Consider the following 21,445-nt stretch of genomic DNA (forward strand, 5'->3'; position numbering starts at 1 on the left):
ACAGTGAAAATCCCTTACAAGGCTCTTTCTGGATCAGATAAGAAGTCTTCATGCTGTAGATCTCTCAGTCACTTGCAAATGTGCTGCTTCTTGTTCTAAGCTCAGTGGGAAATGTTTTTTTCTTCTGAGTAACCATTAAAAGTGAATCTCCTCTTTTATATGGTGTTTGATGGCTTTGTTTGAACTGTGACTGTCCCATCATCCACACAAATTAGTTTCGTAAGCCTGCTTTTCCTTCTATGTATTTCTCAAAAGCTAATGTTATTTATTTCCCTGTAAAAAGTTGTAAATGATTGATTAGTCTGTCTAATGACTGCAGATTATTTAAAATTATGAAGTAATTGTTTCTCTTAACTTGAGGGAAGGCATGAGAAAAGGATGGAAGAAAAAAAGCAATCCCAGTTAATTATTTTGAAATCCAGCATTGCCAATTGGTATGACTAAATTCTCTTCTGTCCAGGGCCTGGACTACCGCAGTTTCTGCATTGGTCATGAGGAATGGCTCTGCCAATAAACATTTAAAAATATCCAATCTAAAAAGCCAGATTTGAACAATCTTTAAAAAGACCCCATCTAAATAAGAAATGAAAAACTTATTTAGTACTATTCTGAAATGGTTACATGCATATACAGACACTATTCACAGATATAATGTCTATTTATATTTTTTGGGTGGAGGAGTCATCCAAATACTTGATGCTTTGCATTGATTAAGGCATAAGCTACAGTCCAATTTTATTTGCAGTTCTGTAAACTTGTGTAACTTTTCTGAATTACTCTGTTAAATTACTCCGTTAAATTACTCCATATTTACATTGCTCTAGAGGAGATGTGCTTGGATAACTGGCCGTGGCCTTTTGGCTTGTATTCCTTAATGAATGACTTGTTACCTGATAGCCCATACTCATTCTAAGAGAAACCTTGCAGCATATCAAAAAAAAAAAAATATATATATATATATATAGGTTTTAAGAGCTAATGTGATGTGATCTCTGAACTAAAAAAATTGGAAGAGAATTAAAAGAGAGCAAACATGAACACTGAAAAGGCAGATGTTAGAGAGGATCAGAGGTAATCAGCTTATCTCAACCATTATTTTCAAAATAGTCAAAGTGGAGACAGTTCCCTATTCTGCAATGTGCTGACCCAGATCCTCAGCTGCCATCAATTGTTTTAACCTGGATATTTTTGAGAAGCTGTCCTTACAGCTTAGCTGAAATTCAGGGAAGTTGGTTGGGTTCCAAGTACTTATTCACACCACATTTTATTATAGTGTATTACTGTAGACAATACAATCACAACAGCTGACTTGAGTGTGTAGAAATCTCAAGTTCAAGTAATGTAGTGGGCAACGAAATACATCCCAGATATGCGCAGTAAGTAGTGACTCAGAGCTGCATAGCTGCAATACAGAACTTCTTCTTAACTTTCTGTGCTTCTTCTGGAATATCACCAGTGCAAGAATTAAGGTGCTTCAGCATGATACACGCTCTATGCAGCAACATCTTGTGGCGGACACACCACTCTCTTTCGTGAGCCTGTGCTGAATAATGCAACTAATGTAAAGTATTACCAATTTGTAGCACCTAAATTACAGAAGAGATTGATTGAATTTCCACTGGTTTGTTACACACACAATTCTTGTGTACATGCAAAACCAATAATCCATCGTCAGTCTAATTAAAATCTTAACAGGCTAATTGAAGGATTTTAGTGATCCAGTTGCAATGATACCAACACTTACAATTCAAATTGGGTATAGTTAATGTGATATCTACACCGGCTTCCTGTTGCCTTTCCCTTTCTCTGTGTTTTGCTCAGCCCCCCATGGTCCCCCTGTGCCTGAAGGTGGATGACAGCTTCGCTCCAGGGGCCGCAGGGTTACGGCCGTCACAGCATCCTGCATCCTGCCCCAGGGGAAGGGTGACGCTGATGTTATTTTTTGTTTTTTTCTTTTCTGTCTAGGATACACTTGAGGCCAATTTTGCATGTTTGGTAACACACTCTACACCTCGCTCTTTCTTCAGGGGTCTGCAAGTTCATGTTACGCTTACTATATAGGGCGTGTTTTACAGATGTTGGATACTTGTTCTTTGTTTTCTTTGCTACCACTAAGTTTGCTTTTACCCGGCTGCCAAGGTTGCACCCCTTTACTGATGGGGAACGGCCAGTGATTTGTCTGTGGTCTGGGGCCGCTGGTGTCTGCTGCGCCTGAGCTCCCCAGGCCTCCGCTGCCCTCCATTTCCACGCGCCTCCAGGCTGCGTTTCCTTCTGGCTCACAGGTAGTTCATGCCACGCAGAGTAACTTCCTATTACTGGCTGTTAGTTACTATATGCATACCTATATACAACAACAACTGTTATAACACATCACTTCCCAAAGCTAAACAAAACCTAAAGCAAAGTGAGGAATAGTTACCTGGTCACTAGACAATTGCTGTTACTGGTAGAAAAGCAAAGACAAATCTCCAGGCAGACCAGGCCAAGCCCAAAGCTCGGCAGGTGCCAAGGCAGGCCTACACAAATCCCTTGCAAGCACCGGCAACACCATATTGACAGGGCTCCACTGCTGCAAGGACTTATCTTCTTTAACGTATAATTAACAGAGTGATGCATTTCTGACTGTATTTTCATTCGCTGTAACCAGATTGTTGAAAACTACCCGGACATCGATATAGTCCTGACTATCTGCATAGGACCTGTCACCAATGGTTACTGCAAGTGTGAAACCTTTATATTAACCTAATTCAACTCTGAAGCTATTTAGCTTACAAGACTTAGTTGTCCTGTCACCAGGAAGAGGTTATAACTGAGACCTTTGCATTGAAGTTGAGGACATGTTTTTGTATATACTCTTAGAGGCCACAGGCAGCAATCCAAATATCTTTGTGCTGGCTACTCTCTTTTATATGATGAAATTGCCCCTGCCTAAATAATTTATAGTCCATAGGCTCTGATTTCAGATTCTCACTGAAACTTCTTCTGCTTTTGAAACTGAATGGTTATCTTCTCTTAAGCTTCCATTCAGCTCCTAAGGAAAGTTTTTGTGCAAATAGACGAACTTCAACTTCACACCTCTGTGAATATGCTACTACGGTTACATCCCTTCTAGTAGTTGACCCTGCTAATGTGAACATGTTCATATGGTTAAGATTAATGAGTCAATTATTTCTACACAAGCTATCTGTCACGTGGACTGTTTTCCTTGACTAGATTATGTTAATTAATAAAAAAGTGTTTGGTTCTCTTTTTCACTGATGCTCTTGTGTTAATGAGGAGCAATTATTAGCAAGACTTTGGTGTATGGTTGCTTCCAGGCTCCATAACTGAAAATACCAATACCTAGAGAGCTGGAAGAGGCTAATGTTTTTTTTACTGAGGACTTCTAAACAAATCCTGAGTGTTTCCCCTACGTACAGAATGGATTGCCTCTTATGGGTAATACCAAATCAATGCATATGATCTGAAAGTGCATTTCTCTGTATTCACCCTGGAGTAAATATTGGCACTTACACCTCAACCATAAACTAATGCTGCCAGGCTAAAATCTTGCTGATTTGCTTAAGTTACAAATTTTAAACATGCTAAATACCCTCAGCTTCACTGCATTTGTAAGAATTATATGCCTTACCAGCTTTAGGGCTTGGATCTTGACATTTGCCAAATTCAGAATTAAGCTTTGAACCGTGACACAGGGGCAATAGCCTGCTGAGTGTTTGGGCTTATGTCACTCACTCCAGGGATGCCAGGAGCCTATTTATTAATAGTTAATAGAATTATTTCATTAATTTAAGTGTTTAATGTGATTCAGTCACCAGGTGGCACTATTACATGCAGTGTTTATCTTTGCAGATAGTAGTTAAAACTGGGAAAAATATTTGTGTACTGTGTTATGATCCTTCTTAGATTCTAAATATATCACTAATAAAGTTTCTCTTTTTGAAATTTCCTTTCCTTTGTCTTAGTCTCTTTAACTCAGGACAATTTTTCATACTACTGCTGCTTAACAGTTGCAAAGGAAGGAAAGACAAAAGTGCTGCCAGACCCACGACAGTAAAGCACTTGTGTTTTAGCTCAAAACACAGTTTGGTTTTAGGTCCTTGAAACTGACTAAGTGCAATGAACAAATGCAATCAGCCTCTCCTCCGGCTGATCAGGGCTGGCTCTGTGGTGTGGCAGTTCAGGTTCTGGCAGCTGCCAGCACTTTGGCTCTCCAGGTCCTGATGTCGTCAGCCCTGACTTGAAATGTGGTCATACAGCAAACAGGTTGGCCGTGTGCTGCGTAACAGCTCTTATCGTTGGAATAATGTCTGTTTTGTTGATTTAACAGAGGCTCGTCTGTAGCTATTTTGTGACTTTCACCTTAAACTCTTATGACTTTGTTATTGTACATTTTATAATAAAAGATCAAACTGTACTTTCAGTTACAATATTAATGATGCAATTAAAATAGTCAGCAAGGGGCAGTATGACTGTATTTAATGGCAATGTTCGCTCCAGAAAAGGAAAGGAGGTTTAAAGCAAGACAAGACTTTGACAAACCCTTTACCGGGCTCACACAGTAAAAATAGTCATTTTTCTTTTGATTATATAGTTACAAGTTATGGTTTGACTTTAACCACACTTTACCACACAAATGATCAATGATTTACATGACTTTTACCACCTTAAGTTATGGTTACAAGGCAACACCCCACTCACGTAACTTTATGCTATATATACACCTTGAAGAAAATGCAGCCCTCAAGATAAGTGGTAGATTTTACCATGCTCTATTGCATATCAATATCCAGAATACACTTTGCTTTGAGAGCGAATTCAGAAAAATGATTGACTGAAACAATAAGTCATGTTTATGCATATATCCTTACTGTATTCTTTTTTTACAGCATGCTTTGTTTATCAAAATCAGAGTTCCCTTCTTTCCTGTTCCTTCCAGTTCCTTCCTTTCTTCCTTCCAATTCCTTCCTTCCTTCTTTCCTTCCTTTCTCTCCCTCTTTCCTTCCCTCTTCCTCTCCCTCCTTCCTCTCCTTCCTCTCCTTCATCCTGATTTGCATGGATCTGGGTAGGTTGAATCAAAAGATCAGATGTTCACCTTGCATATGTTCAGATGGGGCCAGTGAAACAATCATAATTTACTTTAATTGTGCTTCTTTGCTTTTCATAATCAGAGTATTACTCTGCCAAGTTCTCTTAAAAGGAATGTGTACATTGGAAAATTACATATGTAAACTAATATCTTATATTCCTTTGAGGTAAGAATAGTTTAACTGTGACAAGTTGATGCCAGTGTGAGTGTAATGCTTCATTTTTCCACTTAATGTAAGGCCAGATTTAACAGTTATTTAGTTAACACATATTTTTGAACTGAGCGATTTTGAGTGTAGACTGCTCTGCGTGTTCCGGGAAAAACATCTGAATGGAGGCAGGCTGAAGGCACACACTTGAACAAACCTGAGCTGTTGCTGCTCTGATAAGCCATTTGCTTTCTTTCTTTTTTAATTTTCTTGATATAAAATCAGCACGAAATGTAAAATCAGCTCCAGTGGAATTCACTTGCTGCCCTTTCTTGTTTTGTTTCTTTTCCATCCCAGGAACGTGCAGGCTCCTCTTTGGCCCAATTTGCCATGAATAGACTGTTACACGGTAGTCCAAGTGTATTGGATTTAGCTGTAAATGTGTTGAGGTTGTAAAAGTAACACTCATATAAATTATTCAAGCAGCCCCTTGATTCAACTCGCGTTGTGCTGGCGGTCGGTGTAGAGCGCCGCTGTCGAGGCAGGCGTCTGAAGGCAGGCGTTTACCGAGCCTCAGGAATACCACAGAGGCTGAAAGAGGAGCTAACAAGGCCAGGCAGATATTTAGAGCGCTGAAACAGTGTCTGAATATTCTCTTAAATGCGTGTGTGCAGCAAATGTCACCGAGTGCAGTCAAACATGCAGCTCTCTCTGCTCCTCCAGCTCTTTCCCCTTCAGTAACGAGAGTCTCAGAGTCACAGCAGAGAAGCCAGGCTAAAATAAATTATCCTTCTGGGTAGGTTTTACGACTGTTGTCTAAAACCGGGGAAGACAACTGGCTTTGCTTCAGATGCCAGGGAATAAAGATACTCAGTCCCGATTGACAGTGATAGTGGGAGCGATTTTTGATGGCTGCCTGTCAAATTAGAAAACCCTTTCTGATGAGGTACACCGGAGGTTTGCTGTAGTCACAGGCCGGTTCAGCATCTTCACTGCTGACTACATGATGGAATAGACAGTATTTGTCCAAAATACACAGGGTGGCACCCAGCTGGGAGAGGTCTCAAGCATCGTGAAGGAAAGGTCCAGAATCCGCAATGACACTGTGACGCTGAAGTGTTTCCGTAAAGACAACTGAAAGGCAGCAGATTACCACGATCAGATTGTATTTGACAAAGAGCTGTAAAGGCACTCATCAGGAAATTTCTGAACCTAATAACTGTGGTGTATAATCTGCTGTTTAAAATGACCCAGAGACCAGAAATGCATGGAGAAGCAAATCTGAAACTGGCTTTGGAAAGGAATTCAGAGGAGGCCTGGGGTGTAGCAGGTAAATATGTCTGACTTCCATTCTGGACAAACTGCAAGAAGCTGTAATACAAAGAAAACACTACACATGAACAAAAGTGATATTATGGGAAAGATTCAGCAGTGCTTGTGCCGAATGACATCACACCCTGCATATGTATTAGAATTCATTGTAGGAACCAATAATTATATGCCTGAAGGTGGTCCTGCGAATGTTTTGTGCTTGGACTTCCAAAATGCTTATGATGATCTCTCAGCAAACGCTGTCAAAAATGTTAAACTGACCTGGGGCAAAAGAGGAAGTTCTGTTATGGGCTAGTAACTGTCTATGTCCAAAAAAAAAAAAAAAAAAAAAAAAGAGAGAGAGAGAGAGAGAGAGAAGGAATAACTATCAGATGTTACAGTGCTCACCAGTAAAGTCCTACAGGGGTATGGACTGAGACATGTATTAATCCCAAATTTCATCAGAGTTCTAGGAAAGTGGATAGATAGTGAGATAAAAAGGTTTGCTGATGATACAAAATTATTCAGGACAGCAAAATGAAAGCTGACTGCAAAGTGCTGCAGGAGGATGTCACAATACTGAGTGACTTGGCAATAAAATGAAAGATAAATTCAGTGCTGAGAAAGTAATGCACATAGGAAAAAACACTATCTGTATATACACATTGTGTATATATACCCAGTGATGGGCTCTAAATGAACTGTTACTATTCAGAAGGGAAATTGTAGAGGCACTGTGCATATTTCTATGAAAACATCAGCTTAATACCCAGAGACAGTTAAAAAGGAAAATCAACTGTTAGGAATTATTAGGAAAGAAAATTAGAGCAAGCCAGAAAACGCTATTATGCCCCTAGTCCAAGATATGTTCATATCATTAATACTGAGCACAACTCTTGTTACAGCATCTCAAAAAGGACACAATAGAACTAGAAAGGGAGAAAGATGACAATGATGATCCATTTGTTTCCACATGAGGATAGATTAAACAGACTAGGATTCTTTATTCTGGGAAAAAAAAATTACTGGAGGTACTAGATAAGTCCAGGAACCATGTGGAAAAAGTGCACAGGGACTGATTATTCACAGTTTCTCACAATAGAATGAAGATGGAAAAAAATGATGTTATTTGGCAGTACACTTACAACAAATGAGTGTTTTTTTTTCTTCCCCACACAATACATGACACTGTAGAATTTATTGTCATCTGAGATGTGTTCAGAAAGCAACCAAAAACATTCTAAAAATAAAAGTCCACCAAGCACTGTAAAACGGAAGTATTAAAAGTTTCTGTTTTGCTAAAAGCTGGAAAGCTACAACAGTGGAATAATATTGTGATTCTTGCCCAGTTATAATTTTCTATAAGCGCCATCTCCAAGATGGTACTGTTTGTAGAGAGGATGCTCTGTGTGGACCCATAAGGCACAAAACCTGGCTGGCTGGCTGGGCGCAGAGGTTGTGGATAACGAAGGGCAGCAGCAAGAGGGTCCCACACGGGGCAGGGCTGGGGCAGCTGGCACAGGGGCAGCACCGGGGGCTCTGGTGGGGACGGCCGGAAACGTTTCCCTCCATGGAGCCGGGCAGAGAGGTGCTGCTGGCTCCATCCTCTGAAGGTGTCCAGCCCTGATGGAGTAAAGCCCGGAGTGACCTGGTCTGCCCCCACGGCTGAGCCCGCTCTGGGCAGGGCTGCACCAGGGACCTCCCACGGTCTCCACCAGCCTGAACTGTCCTGTGATCCTCTGACCCTACCCTGTCATTCGATCCAGCTTGGCTACTTGTGTATTCCCTTCCCTTTCCCTGTTTTATATAGTCTGTTTAAATGGAAGAAATTTCTTAATCTTGAATAGCCTAATCAGGAATCCTAATAAATTCTAATTTTATGCCTGATTTTGTGTTTCTGCTACTCAGGTAACCAGACTGCTTCTCAACACAGAAGTTAGGAGGAAAAAAACATTGAGAGCTGTTTTACCTCTGAAGAGAATGTAAGAAGGTTAATGGATTACAAAAGGGAATGGAAATGTCACCAAAATACACCAGATGGTGGGGCAGTAAAGTTAAGCGACTTTGGAGGCTGCTTTCTGGACACTGTTGGAAGCTGGGCTGCACTGGGAGACGGTTCCTCCTAATCAGTAGTGCAGCAGGAGCAACTGAGGGGAATCCACCAGAATTTCTAGATTATTCTGGTTGTAAGAACTCATATCAATACATAGAAATAAGTGGGCTCAAAAGCTGCTGGTGGTAGAAGCCTCCAGCTCTGTCTTTTTGGAGGCTTAGTGACTTTTTGTCGTTTAGAGGGGAAAGACATATATAGGCAAGTAACATGGAAGATGTTTTTGGCTTTTGATGAATAGCTTTCGTGCATAAATTCTTTATTTCTCAGGGTGTTAGGCACTGAGAGTGATTTTGGGTATAAAGTTGTTTGATGTGTAGCTATGAATTGTTTATACTTCTAGAATATTCTGATCTTACTTGTTAAGGTTTTTAATTTATATCTACCTTTTTTTCCTTTGCATCTAAAATCTGTTGGCTGTGGGTTAGGCACCAGAACTGAGATCTGCCACAGAAACATAAGAAATGTCCAGGGTTAAGTGTCAATTTATACTAACTGACATCTTTTTTTGAGGCTCCTTCATAATTCCTTATACAGTGTGAGAATTGAGCAACATGGTTTATCAAGAGTCCTGAAACACAGCAACTTCTTTTTACCTAACTGAAACATTCTGTATAGGTTTAACAACAAATCCTCTCCCATTAGATCATTATAATGGCAGACAGACTAAAAAAGTGCTGGTGTTTTTCCCCTGACCTTAGCCTTTTCCTTATGTTATGACTGAACTGGAAGACAAAGAAGACAAAGCAAGGGAAAAGTTTATTTAGAAATCATGTCTAGTCAGTGTGTAGATTCAGTATTTAAACACAATAGTTTTTCTGTCTGTCATTCTGTATAGTCAATAATAATGACAATTTAAAAGCTGATTTCTTATAAAGAAGGATTTAGCTAACAGCAGATAGGTCCCAAAGTGTATAAACTGGTTGCAATTTCAACAAACACATGTGTGAATTTAGTTTTGTACATAAAGTGCGAGAGACTGTGATGTAAGAGAGACCTAAAACATACAGGGGGACTACTTTGCCAAACTGAGTCAAATGAGGTGGTCAGTACTTGTCACGAGACACAGCACTCTCCCAAATATGTGCAGTATATGCTACGTGAGGGCTGCTTAATTTTAAAGCTATCTGAAGTCTGTTTGAATACGTGTTCCAGATTTGTGAACATTTGCTCATTTGTTAGTAGAAGAGTCTACAGTGGAGCCAGATGATTAGCTATAGGGGACACTCTGAGCAGCATTTGCTGAGACACATTCACCTCCAGCAAAGGCCAGGAATTGTAAATAACTATCTTGGGTCGGGGACCGAGTTGCTCTGAAAGTCTAGTAAGTCTAAGGAATTTGCTTTCTTAGTTTGATTTGCTCAGTAAATCCCTTTACAGCCTTCGTATTATTTCAGATTCAGTCTTGATACATACATGGAGTGCTCTGTTTTTTCTCAGCCTCTCTTCTTCAAATATGGCTCCAGGTGCTTTAGATGTTCTTGGGGAATACGAGGGTGTTAGCTTTTGGGCTTCTGCACCACACAATAAAAATAAAGACTGAATGAGCATCCTGGATTGAAAGGAAGTCCTGGAGAGTCTTTAAGCATCAGGCACTAATATGACTCCCTGCTCACAGGCTGAAAATCCAGAGCTGTGTCGGGGTTCTTATAAGAAGTGGATATGCCGAATACATGCACGCACGCATGCACGCACGCACACACACACACGTATGTATATATATAAAATCTGGCCAAAGAAATGACAATAGATCTAATGAACTCTCAGCACTTTGGAAAATGCAAGCTGAGGGAGCTGAGCATTTGAAAATCTGCCCCCAGAAGTCAGGAATATACAAATCACAGTGCACCTCTACACGCTCTGTTTCCCCAAACAGTATTTCCCTGAAAACAAAATGAACTGATTGCATATCCGAATGAATCGCATGGATGCTATGGCTACATCTGCAAACCTTTTATTAAGGTTGTTAATGAAGGCAATACAGGTCGCAGCCAAATCCTGTTACTCCTTCAGATTGACAGTGATTGCGAAGGCATTGCTATCATAAAACTCAGACACTCAGAAAGAGGTGACGGAAGCCCCAGCTAGCTTTTTTTATGTATCAGTGTTTGATTTGTTTTCCACATCTGTGCATTTTGTTTAAACCTGGGCCTTTACACATTTTGGGTGACAGCAATAGGTGGTCAGATTCCCTTTTGCTTTGACTTAGTTTCATATTCTGGCTTTTGTGCATTAGCATGTTGCTGCTGCTGCCCAGGACTGTTATGTTTATGATTCTTCCTTGAAATTAAATGGTGGTTGGAGTCTTTAATACTGTACCTGACCTTTGAATTCCAGAGCTCAAATCAGCACTACAATTTCTATGGTTCAGAGATTACTAATCACAAGTGATAAAGAGCTGCAGATTTTGTGTGTTTGGAATGTGGGGATTCATATCACAACGCTGTGGCAGGATGCTGAAATTAAATCAGAAACATTTTTTTTATTTTAAGTGGAAATACTGATACTAATATTTTTGTAGAACCTCAACAAATTATAATGTTGAGCCTATATTTACAGTGGTTAGTCATCTACATGTGGATGTAATTTGTCTTTTTTTTAATAAGACTGCAGAAATGTGTAGAGTGTTGAGAAGCCAGCCTTTCAAACAGTTGCTTTTCTCTCAGATGTTAACCTGACCGCAGCAAAACAAGCTTTCAAAAGATGAAACCCCATAAGGGACAAGGATTGGTTTTCTATGCTGATAAGAGTTTCATAGGATTGACTCCCCGTCTCTCAGAAAGAAGAGGTTTGTAGCAATTGCTGCACTCTACAATAATAAAAACTATTCTTACCTAATTTCCTAAAGCTCCTTTAAAGTCTTTTTCCAATTAGTCTGCAACTGTTATAGGGATTTTTAATCTAAATTAAAAAAAGTAATCAAGGCAGTATGACTCTGCTCAGCCCTTAGGGAGGATTATCCATATTCAACCCCTTCTAATGGCCTTTTGCAACCTGATATATTGGCAGTCGTCCAGCCTGTGTAGCAGTCCTAACAGAGTCTCAGGCCTTGAGCCCTTAAAAGGACTTTTCTTTAAATTAAAACAGCGTGTTTTGTTTGATTTGTTTGACTTGTTTCCTTTTTCCCCTTTTTTCTTCATTCCTTACTTGGAGCGATTTTTACCTCTCTCTGATTGCTGCCAAAACCCAAGCTCAAAACTCTTTCAGGGGAAAGGGAGGTATTCAGCACCATTAGAGGCAATCTTTGCTCCTGTGAAACAAATATTCCCTGTTCTTCTTCAATCCATCCTGCCAGCACAGGTGTCTAGTTTACAAATTGCATGAAGTGAGGATGACCAGGAATTGTCTCTTTCTCTGGTGTGTAAAGTGAAAAATACATCTCTTTTACCTAGAGAGCAAGCTGTGTTGTCAGTTGATGGAGGCGAGCTGGAGATGTGCAGAAAGGCAGGATCTGGCCATCCTGGGTGTACCAGGAGTTTAAATGCACGTACATCTAAGCTCGGGAGAGCCATCATGCCCTGGCAGGTACAGCTTCCTCAGAGCTGCCTCCACCACCCGATGACCACAGATTTTCTTGCCAACGTGCTGGAAAGTCAGATATTTTGGAGCAGCAGACAGGGGCTGTGGGAATTGAGCTGTCTTATTAGGTCATCGGTCCAAAGAAGGAATTAGGGCCTTGTCTCTGCAACAGAGTAGGAAGGGGCTATCTATCTCCTTGCACTGCTAGAGATTTTGGGCAGCCTGGCTCCTGAATGATAGTGAATAAAGTAAGTGTCTGAAGACAAAGTTTACCTGTCAGGCTTTTGGATTTTTTTTCTGCATAGCTCACTGGCCAGATTCTCAACTTTCTTAGGAGAGTCGTTTAAGTAATGTTGAGGAAAAGATACCCCTGAGCTTGGAAAATGTAGCTGCCTGCCCCACACTCCCCTATCTTTGCATACCGAGGAGAACCCCCCTTTCTGTCATGATATTTCAGACTTTGGGGTTTGTGACTGCTCCTGTTTGCCTGCTCACTGCAGGGTTATCACATCATCACTGCAGTCGTTTGGGTGCAATAATTACGTGCGCGCTCTCTCCCAGCTCCCTCGCAGACCTCCTCAGAGCCTTCCTCCCCCCTGCATTTCGCAGAAGCAATGTGTGCACCGACATCAGAATAAAGCTACCTGAATTCATACATACTCCGTTTCTCACACATCACTGCTCTGAGAGAGAGACTGCTTCTGGAAAGTAATCAGAATTAGCTTAGTTCAGGGTCTTGCTGCAGCTAAGCTGAATGCATTTATTTGGCATTTCTCCTCATGCTGCATCCCCCTCATCATGCTGGCTTTCTCGTGTCACCAGCGTAGTGAGATCCTGTCCTCAGATGCTGCTTTGGAGCATCAGTAAATAACACTGCACCATGGCTCAGGAAAGGGAAAGAAACAAAGGAGCATTTCAGTGAAAGTTAAAATGAAGCATGCACATTTATTCCCTGGTCTGAGGAGATAAGTATTCGTGTACCGATGGAATTTCTGATAATTTTCATGTCTGATTGTTTTTCTGCACATTTCAGGAAATGGTTCGTTTGTCTAGCTAGTGCCCATTATGTGAGGCATATAATATGGGCAGGATTTCTGATGATCAAGCTCAGTATATACGCCCAAGTCAACAATAATACAACTCTTCTAAAAATATACATGTTTCTCATATGTGTCATTACTTGGGATGCCAGGAAAATGCGATTCATATGCAAGTGTAATAAAATGGAAAAATAATCAGTGTTCTTGTAAATCTTTTTGTTTTTCTTCACTTTCTAGAGATTCCAGCAATTTTTTAAAATATGCACTGTCTTTGCAATTTTGCTGCCAAAAAAGAAAAGCTAGTTCATTCTGTAATATGACCCCATAATGTGGCTGTGTATATTCAGCTTTTATATTACTCAATACTGTTTGAAGTGTTTCCAAGGTGACATCTAGCACACCCTGGCTTAGTAAAGTATTAATTAGTATAATGACTAGCCAACATGATGAGGGGAAAAAATGCTCTCTGGGTCATGTCAGGAGAGAAACTTACCCTGAACTATAGCTGAACTGTTTTAAACAAACTGCTCTTTTAATAGAGGCACTGTTTTTTATCATAAGTACTTGACCTTTTTCTTTTTCTTGTTTTTTCTTTTCCTTTTTTTTAAAGAAAAAAAATTACTTGGAGATGTATTGGCTAGGAAGGCATCATTTCTTACAGTCTTTATCATGGATTTTTTCTCTGAATACATAAAAATTTTGAGTTCAGCTGGGAAGCTGCTGCTTGTCTTTTTGTTACAGGAGTATCTATAATAAGAGAAAGTATGTAAGCTTTCATTTTCCTTGTAGCAGATGACAAATATTGTCAGGGACTCAATAGGTGGCACTCTTACCTCTGAGCTGGACTTGTTTAACTCTGCTATGCACAGGGAAATAGGATATAAAAAAAGCCCAAACAAACAGGAGGTAGATATTAAAAAGTGAATGGAGTAGAACAGGGCTGATCCAGTTGTGAAATTAGCTGCTCTTTTCTTCTTGCTTGCAAAACTCTTTAGCTCTCTTGAAAGGTGCTACTCAGTGACCATTTTAAAAGTGAGGAGCCAGCATAGAACGTGTGAATACATCTAGGGCTAGCAATGCAAATGATGCTCTGCTTTGCATTCAAAGGCAACGCAGAAAAAAGCATCCCTGTTGGCCTGCATCCTCCCTGGGTAACAGCTGCCGGCACCCTCGGCGGAGCCCGCGGCGCCAGCCAAGAAGGACACAAATACTCCTGAGAACTCCCTCGTTTTGCTCTGCCCGAGGCATGCAAAAGTGGTTCCAGTATGCTGCAAGAGAGACAATTATTAGATTTCTTTCTGGCAGTGTGGCAGGAAGTGGCAGATTCCAGTCTACTTTTGTAGTGTTAGGTTTGATTGCGGCTCAGGAAAATCTTCAGACTTTTGTATGTCTATTCTAGTGGAAAAATTCTCATTGATTTTAGTAAGTTTTGGATCATGCCCTAGCCTTCTGGTTGTTATAAAATATCCCAGGAGAGATTTTGTAAGGTTTGGAGGCTAGCAAACTTGGGCTAACCATTGGCACTACAAATGCTCTATGTTAATTTTTGAACCAGGAGTCGGGAGATCCGGTTTCACTTACGGCTGTACCACAAGCTTGGCAAATTGCTCAACTTCTCTGTCTTGGCATCTAGGTTTGCAAAGTGGGGATGATAATCCCATTATCATCTCCTGATCTTACTCAACATGCTGAGGTTCTGTGAGAATTCATTTATTTTTGAAATGCTCAGAAATCCTCAGAGAACACTGTATAAGTACAAAACCTTGTTTTATTTTATTATTCAGTGCATTCTATCTGAGGCTCGAGAGACGTTTGGTTCCCAGTTTGCAACTTGCCATAGAAGGAATTATTATTGAGAGCTTCAGAGAACTCTTAAATCACATAGAGCTCTTAGGAAGAGAAAAAATCCACCAAACAGACCAAACCCCGACCCCAAGCCCCCCAAGCCAACCCCCCAACCCAAACCTGCTGTCTGAACAGGGAATATTTTTGTATCTTTCATTCTGCAAAAAGCCCACATACATCATTCCCCAAATTTGTATACAAAGGGCATTGGAACGATCTCCACTACATCTAACAACTCTCTGGGATTCAGTCATTTCTACTGCGTTTTGGGGTTGCTTTTCTTCAATCCAATGCAAGAGTTAGTAGTCCTGTTAGGAGATACGAGCCAAAGTTGTCACTTGTGTGTTGCAGATTGTGGATGAAATACATCATGATATGTTTAAATAAATAAACAGATGGGGACCTGTCTGCTGATTTCATGGCTTTTGACATAGAACACGTTCATCTTCTAGCAGACTTTTTTCAAATATTTATTAAATTTCAACTACAGCACATACTGAACACATTCATTTTTCAACAATAAACCCCCACAGAGGCTTGAGAAGAGGGAACACTATGTAATTCTCAGGAGGTTGTAGTGCACTACACATTTGCTTTGCCAATTTCTTATAGTGGATGTTTTTCTAAAACCTTTGAACTGCAACTTCATTCTAACAAGAGGGAAAATATCCTGTTTAATCAATAAGACATGGCAGGGCGTGAATAAGTGCATATTTATGATCAAAGCTGCTTGTCCTAAATGAACATCCTCTAGTACAATTCAAATAGTGGAATGTCTGAATAGGATAATGCAATATTATTATAAAATGCTACTTTTTGTCAAAGAATTTGCATAATGTTAATTAAATGAACAGGCTACTAAGCTCTGAGTGGAGAATTCTGCTGTTTTACACTCTAGCCATTTAGATCATTCCATTTTTCAGGCATTCTTCATTGTGCAGATTAAATGACTATATAATGTTAGGTTGATTTTCTTTTTTTCTGTTTTAGCAGAAAAACATAACTAGCAATAAACAGAAAATTAAATAATTGTCAAAATAATTAATAGGATCATTTGCTTGCCAACCCCAATAATTAAAATAACATCAAAATGACTGGATTGCATGACACAGAAAACACTGCCCAAACAAGAAATTTTACTGTTGATAAAGGACTAGCTTCTTCATCCCTTGCAATCATCTAAACTCTGCTAGATTTTGGGTGTCCCAAAATGCAATATTAGCTACTAAATATTAAGGCAGAGATGTAAAAATGTGATTTCTTCCTTTTCTGCATTGGAGCTCTGAGAAGTTATTCGTTTCTTCTCTGCACATGCTGGTGTGTCTTATGGACATGTGTAACAAACCTTTTCTTGTGAACCCAGAACAGGACAGCAGATGACTACTGAGAGCTGTCTCCAACATTTTGGTAAACTGTGGGAGCTGGAAAAGGGAATTAGATGGGAGCAAAGAGAAAATTGGGATCCCTCTCTTTGAAAGCATATTTAACAGTGAAAGCTAAGAGTGCAATATGCACTGCTCATAGAGTATAGAGAATGTGATGTAAGTTTTGCCATTTAGAAGTCACTATTTAGAAAGATTTTGTGTACGGGGTGAAATGTACTTCCTCTGTGTAAAAAATCACAGAAACAGCAGCCATTTCCTTAAACAAAAAAGAAAAAAAAACCCTTGTGCATTACAAAGTAGACTGTGTGAAAAACAATAATTAATCTACATTCATGAGATGGACAGCTCTTCTCTACTCCAAATGTCTAATGGAGAAATTGCTTGGCTTGCTTAAGGCTGGTTTTCTGACCTATTAAAGGGTGCAACACGTGCTTTGGGTGGGGGATGCAGAGTAGCCTGGTCAGGGGCTGCTCCTTGGGCGCGTGTTGGTGAAGGTAGCTTGACCTCTTCAGAACTCCCAAAAAATCAGTATTGGAAAGGTTGGGTGTGGGGCACGGATGTGAGTGAGTCAGTGTGGAAAGGGCCTCCAGGCACCATCTCCTCCGCTCTGGGGTAAAGCTGTCCCAAAGCTGCCGCAAAGACCTCTTGTGGTGCCTCTCTTCTCCATTAGGTCCCAGGCACACTGGGACCTGGTGAAAGCAGGGCTTCATCCAGCAGGAAGGAGGATCTCAGTCTTCCTGACTGACACAGAGAAAAAACTGGGCAGAGAGTTTACAAAGAACACATTCCTGTTCTGTTTTAAATGTGCTGCTTTGTTGAGATCTGTTTCACTGTACAAGTGACTTTTTTCAGTGAAGTTCTCACCGTTGGCATTCTTCATCCAGGCTCCAAACAAAGAGAATAAAAGTACAAAAGACAATCCTTGAGCTGTAGGAAGAACTTACCCAGTTCTCAAGGGGAAATTGTTTCTCTTGTTTCTTTACTGAGTTCACTGGATACAAATATTTTGTAAATGAATTATACTGTAAAAGAAATAATCCTGTGGACAGTCACAATGGCCTCTCAGCTGCAACAGGATAGATGCACAAGACACTTTAAAATCCAAAGACCTCTGGGCCCAGCAAACAGGAATTGTGTTCTCATCTCACGTCCTAGCCCTGTTATCGTATGTGCTTCTCATTATCTGTGTTTCGCTATTTTTGAGTTTGCAAGCACATATACCCAGGGACAAATGACTAACCAGAATTTTTGCTGCTAGTTGGACTGCTTTAAATGCAGCTCCCTGTATTTTTCAAAATCTCTTAACCTCCTCAACCCTTCTATGAAAAATGAGTTTAAGAAATACTGTTTTCACTGTCTCATCATAATGCACTTTCACTGAGAAGTCTACTTTGTCTTGTCAGCATTTAAATAAAATATTGTTATTTTCAACCACCTTCTTACACTATTGTACAGTAGAATGTATGATACTATATCCCTTATTATTTTATTATTTGTCCAATGCACATCTGTTAAATACTTTCTTGCCCACAAAAATGATATTTCAACTTTTTTTTCATGTAGATCTTTTTTTTGCTGGCTATATCTATCACACATATACAGTACCATGTCTGATCCATGCACAAATGTGTATTTATTGAGAAGCTTTTTGTGTTTCTATGGCTTCAGATCCATCGGTGCTTTTCTTTTCTAGAATACAGGTTTCTTTATGGACTAGTTAAATGAGAGGGAGAAACTCACTGTATTTCTGACTGCATTTTAGCGAGGAGTACAGAAATAAACTGTTTTAAGAGGACTGTGGTTTCAACAGATACTCTTCAATTAGGCTCCAGTGTACTGTAATGCTACAGTAACTGCCTGAAGGCACAGATATTTGGAAAGCAGTGTTTAAATAACAAGGTATTTGATTCTACCTGCCTTGCCCTACCTCCTGCCTTTTTTGAAATAAGCTAATTGTGAAATTCATCAAAAGAAAAGCACACAAAGGAGAATGGAGAGGAACAATTGCAGTTAATTTGTAGCCATGCTTGGAAAGGAGTACCTTACTTAAGGGCTAGATCCAAGGACACGGTTAGCAGTCGTTGGTGGAATTTAAGTAAAATCATTTGAACCATGATTTCTTTTAAAGTATATGCTGTTCTGGTTTAATGATAATTGCCCATGGGATAAGAAAGTGAAGTCACTCTAATTACCACAAGAGGGAGACGCTATAAATGACAGGAGAGGCTCCTGACTTGCTTTTGCTTGGTCCTTAACCTGATGCATTCCACTTTCTGCATTTATTCCTCTGGAAAGAGAGAGAGAGAGAGAGGGAAGCTTTACTGTGTAATATCCTCACGACATAAGACTGCAACTACCTTTCCAGAGATATAATTATCTCATTTCTTACTGTTATCAGTAATACTCGTACCATCACTGGCAGTCTGAAAAGTTTCACTGCTTATTAACATGTATCCGCACATCCTCAGTACCCTTTTTATTGCACTTTCAGTCGAGATTTCTGTTTCTGTTTGTACATTTCAGAAAGCAGATAATGTTAAGTACATACTCACCACAGGTGGTTTACTTACCTTTGTCTACAGTCGGGGCAGTTCTGTTTCTTAGGAGCATTTAGACTGTGAGGGTGTTCGGTTTAAAATCTGTTAATAACAACTGAAAAGCAAATGTGCACCATGGAAGCAAGCTGAACCCTTACATGCTTTTATTTATAAGTGTCACTGATATTTTATTTGTTTTCTTAAAACAGGAAAAATTGAAGTGTGTGAAAACTCTGAAAAGGTTGGGAATAAAACAGCCTTTAAAATACGTAAGATCATCATTCTTTTGGAAAGGTATTATTGCAATAAGCAAATGTTTTCCATCTTTCTGCAATTCATCCCAGAGGATTCAGGGAAGAAAAGCATGTATGCAAAATTTTAGTTTCAGTGCTTGCTCCCAGTAATCAGCTGGTGGTAGTTGCTCTCTTGTTATTTGTTTCGTGCTGTTTTATAGTCCAGAAAATTACTTACTGTACATGCTCAGCTATCTCCTACATAAGATTGCAGAAGATTTCTTTGACATTACTGATGCCCTGCAGTGAAATTCTTTGATGTGGAGGTGTCAGTTGTCATGACTCAGAAGACATTGTGTTTATGGAGATGACTGGGCTCAGAGAAGACCCCTCAGAAGAAGGTGGGCTTTGACAACAAGTTGTTCCTCCAGGATTATTAGCCCTGACATCTCACCGTTCTGACATGATTGAAATCTTATGTTGTTTTTGGTGTTGCTGTTACCTTATTTTACAGCTGTTTTGATCACTGTTGTTCTGATCACTTTCATTTTGATCTTTTATCTTCTCTAAGAAGAAAATTGAAGGTTGTTGCAAATCCTTCTCTGCTATTCTTTGCTATTTCATAGTCTGTAGTTATCAGTTTGTAATTATGATGTCACCTTATGTGTTTACTCCTGCAAATGTATGAGATTTTGTTAAAGCATCCCAAAGAGTCTGGGTGTGTTGCATGAGTTCAGAGTATATATCTACAACCGTATACGACTTTTAACTAGATGCTTCCTACCTTTGTTAGCATTGCAAACAGAAAGCGGCCAAAAGAGAGTGAGCTGAATTCTGGGATCTTTTCTTGTCAGCCAGACTGCCACATTTAAATGCTACAGTGGCACACAATCTATCAGTAGTGACAGTCAGCAGTCCAGGCTGATCAAGTCCCTGAGCAACCTGATCTAATTAGATCTGCTTTGAGCAGGAGGTTGATCTCTATGACCTCTGGAGGTACCCTCCAAACTAAATTATTCTGTGATCTGTGAATTATTCAGTTCAAAATTCTTGGTGCAATGAAGATATTTGCTAGCTGAGAACAGCAATTTTTCTAGATTTTTAGTTGCCTTCAGGTGATAAAGGAGCAACAGCGAAATTAAGACTGTTAGCTTCCAACTACAAGAGGCCAGATCCAAAAATAAAGCAACTCTCTGTCTATATGTCTGGGGCATGTCTTACACCATGGAATAGGTGGTGCAGAAATGACTGAATGGAAACTGATCTGACCTGGTGTGTCCACACTACGAGCTCCAGTGCGATGCAACGATAAGGCCTCAGTCCTTGAAATGGTACTGTGTCCTGATCTTCCCTTGGGGTCGGGGTATACTCTGGGCTCTTACTAGTGGAGCTGCTACCTGAGGGTGAGTAACGGCAGACACTCAGAGGTTAGATTAGCGTGTCGTAGCTAAGTCTGCTTGGGATCTGTGTAGTAAGAGTCCCTAAGCTGAACTCCTCTAAGAGAGCTGCTGTGAAAGGCATCTTCACGATGCACTTTTCACAAACTGGGTTGCTAAGTTAAGCACAAAGCACAACAGCTGTTGCATTTTCATGCAAAACCAGGAAAAGGTTTAGCACCTGCACATTTAGCAGAGGCTGAATGCTGGAGTTTAGTATAAAAGGGTTCAAATTTACAGCTCACTGGAGAGTATCTTAATCATACGGTGCCTGGGAATGCCAGGCTGCTGCCTCCTAACCTCCTTCCCCTGCAACCAGAAGTACAAGGTGTATAGGGCCTGGAGAGTGAGCAGGATGGAAACCAGGATAAATCCCTGGGAAGATGGAGATCAGGACTCCAGATCCTGTTTTTCAGGGCTGCTTATACATGTTGTAATGAAGAGAGTTGTTGGGGAAAAATAAAATCATTCTTTGTTCCTCGTTGTACCTAAAGTTACATTTTCCCTCACATGTCAGATTATAAGAGCTGTTGCTCTCCAAAAATAAATTAAGCCTTGCTAGACATTGTTGAGTCCTATTGGCTACTTAGGAACTGTCATGACGTGCTGGACATCTCAGAAGATCAGGCCCCAAACCAGCAGCCTATACTACATTTATAAGTCATTAATCAACTACACTTTATGCTCCTGCCATGATAATGTTTTCTATTCTCATCTCCCTTCCAGCTTCACCCTGTGAAAAACTGTGTGTGTGTGGGAGGAACACTCAAAATTCCCAATTCCCTGCAAATC

The sequence above is a fragment of the Apteryx mantelli genome, chromosome Z (assembly GCF_036417845.1).
Source record: "Apteryx mantelli isolate bAptMan1 chromosome Z, bAptMan1.hap1, whole genome shotgun sequence".
In the NCBI taxonomy this organism is placed as follows: domain Eukaryota; kingdom Metazoa; phylum Chordata; class Aves; order Apterygiformes; family Apterygidae; genus Apteryx; species Apteryx mantelli.